At 34.7% G+C, this 2,709-nt stretch overlaps 1 long non-coding RNA gene across 1 annotated transcript; it reads left to right on the top strand.

Moving 5' to 3' along the window:
- Window positions 1–1,153, top strand: LOC115925343. The gene is made up of 2 exons (XR_004064645.1): window positions 1–73; window positions 356–1,153. It is a non-coding gene; the product is annotated as an uncharacterized LOC115925343 (long non-coding RNA).
- The last annotated feature ends 1,556 nt before the right edge of the window (window positions 1,154–2,709 follow it).

The following is a 2,709-nucleotide window of genomic DNA, read 5'->3' as shown; positions in this document are numbered from 1 at the left end:
GTAACGCCTATTTATGCAAAACATAATATCTGGGTAACACGGCTCTTGGTATTACAATGAGCTTTATTGCAAGGTACTTTCCATAAACCTTGCTGGTCTGTTGGGGATCTGTTCTCTTTCACAATATTTAAGTACTTTGTTGTAACGCCTATATATGCAAAACGTAATATTTGGGTAACACGGCTCTTGGTATTATAATGAGCTTTATTGCAAGGTACTTTCCATAAACCTTGCTGGTCTGTTGGGGATTTGTTCTCTTTCACGATATTCAAGTACTTTGTGGTAACGCCTATATATGCAAAACATAATATCTGGGTATCACGGCTCTTGGTATTACAATGAGCTTTATTGCAAGGTACTTTCCATAAACTCTTTTGAACGTCCGCTTTCTTTCACGATGTATATTGCAACGCCTTTATACAATGCCATAGTATCTGGGTAACGACGGCTTTTTTTAAATATTACAATGAGCTTTATTTCGATAACGCATTCTATGTAAATTCACATATCTTAGTAAATGACTGATACATATTTAAAACTTTTTCTGTAAAGTGAAAACAATTCGAGTATCTGGATAATGGTCCGATCTGTTCACCCAGCCAAAACTATTTTGTTTTAAAGCCAGATGGTGGTGTGATGTTTTGAGAGGGAGGAACGTGTTGGGATCCGGTATGCATGCTTGCCTATCATTATGTCGGGCTGACGTTTGGTGTTCTTTCGAGTTGTCGGGAACGCCCTTTAGGAGTTTTTTTGACGGAGTGCATACAAAACGATCAGGTGTGTGAGCCTATTCATTCATGGGTGAGGCTTATTATGCAAATTATAGAACTTGGTAAATGATAGCATGATGGGTTCGGTTTGCACGAACAGTTTATTAGGTTGCCGAACTGGTGTCGTTTGGGGGAATTTGGTTTATTGGGATCGTGTTTTTATTTTTAATTAGAAGGTGCGTATTGTAATTAGGTACGCGGGCCGGTCAATTCACTGTAATGCATTTTAGGAAAATCATTTAACTTAGTTATGACGAGCGGGTTCCGTAATACAATTCAAGGCATTTGTTAAGGGATAAAAGCTCTTTGTATTTTTTTTTTTTTTTGTTTAATTAGATTACGGTTATATAACAATACAACGTATTTCTCATCGACTTGTGCAAGAAGAAATGTTCATTGGTTTATTCTGTCATTGGTCTAGTTAAATTGACAGGGAAAGGGGGAGGCTCTTGCTCTCGGATGTTTACGTACACCGAAGAGCAGATTTTGGTTGTTTTGTGTGGGGGTGTTGTGTGTGTAGTGAATATGCTTGTGTGTATGAATGCGTTGGGTTGTGTGGTACGGGGTGGATTCTGCTTGCATTTTTTATATTATTCGACATTAAGTATGCATATATGTTTGGCTGCAGATAGTTTTTTCTATACATGTGCTCACGGTGGAAATAGATTGTGTGGAAGTTTCTTTGGAGTTTATCGATGTAAGGTTTTGGATACAATTACACATAAAATAACATGGCAGTGAAATTATCTTTCATGACATTAAATGTTAGAGGAATAAGAGATAGGTTAAAAAGAGTGAATATTTTTGAATGGTGCAAAACTAAAAAGAATAGTATAATTTTCTTACAAGAAACATATAGTACAGTAGAGATAGAAGAGCGGTGGAAACAAGATTGGGGAGGGCCAATGTTTTTTAGTCATGGGTCAAACCATAGTAGAGGGGTTCTTACTTTATTTTCTAATCATTTAGATTTTGAAGAAAAAAAAATTAAAGTAGATGAAGAGGGGAGATACATTATTTTTAAAGGTGAAATACAAAGGGTTAAAATGCTATTGGTTAATGTTTATTTTCCAACGAGAGATAAAGAAACTTTACAAATTGAATTTTTGAAGAAGTTAGATGAAAGTATTTTTGATCAGTGTGATCGGGACTATTTAGTTTTATTAGGAGGTGATTTCAATAGTATATTGGATGGAAAATTAGATTATGTGGGGTCAAAAACACCGGTGAAATCTCGGGTTATTGATTTGATTAAGGAATTTTTAAATAAATACGATTTGATATATGGAGGAAAAAAAATCCGAATGTAAAGCAATTTACTTTTCGACAAAATTGGCCGGTGGTGCAAAGCCGTTTAGATTATTGGTTTATACCTTGTAGTGTTGAAAAATTGGTGGGTACGTGTGAGATTTTGACATCTATTACGCCAGATCATTCTGGCGTTAGGCTAGAATTTAATGATCTTGTTGATAAGTTTGTTTTTGGGAAATCATATTGGAAATTTAACAGTAGTTTATGTATGGATAAAGATTTTGTTGAAGAGATGAATAAGGAAATACAGGAATTAAAAGCTGAATGGTCATTACAGATTTTGAATAAATTAGTATTTTGGGATTTTTTAAAGATGAAAATGAGAGAATTTATTATAACATACTCGCGGAAAAAGGCAAAAGCAAGGAGGGTTGAAATAGAACTGTTAGAGAAACAAATCAAGGATTTAGAAGGCGAACTGGTAGTGGGACCCACTAAATATATTGTTGATTGTATTGAGGAGAAAAGGGATAAACTAAATAAATTGTATGATTTTTCTCGACAGGGCATTAAAATAAGATCAAGAGCACCTTGGTTTGAAGATGGAGAAAACAATACGCAATATTTTGAACAGTTGTTAAAATCGAATAAAAGGAAAAGTGTAATTAGGGAGGTGTACAAAGAAAAT

Source organism: Strongylocentrotus purpuratus, unplaced genomic scaffold (genome assembly GCF_000002235.5).
Source record: "Strongylocentrotus purpuratus isolate Spur 01 unplaced genomic scaffold, Spur_5.0 spur5_contig_841, whole genome shotgun sequence".
In the NCBI taxonomy this organism is placed as follows: domain Eukaryota; kingdom Metazoa; phylum Echinodermata; class Echinoidea; order Camarodonta; family Strongylocentrotidae; genus Strongylocentrotus; species Strongylocentrotus purpuratus.
Note: the sequence above shows the minus strand (reverse complement) of the source record. Positions and strands in the feature narration are given on the sequence as shown.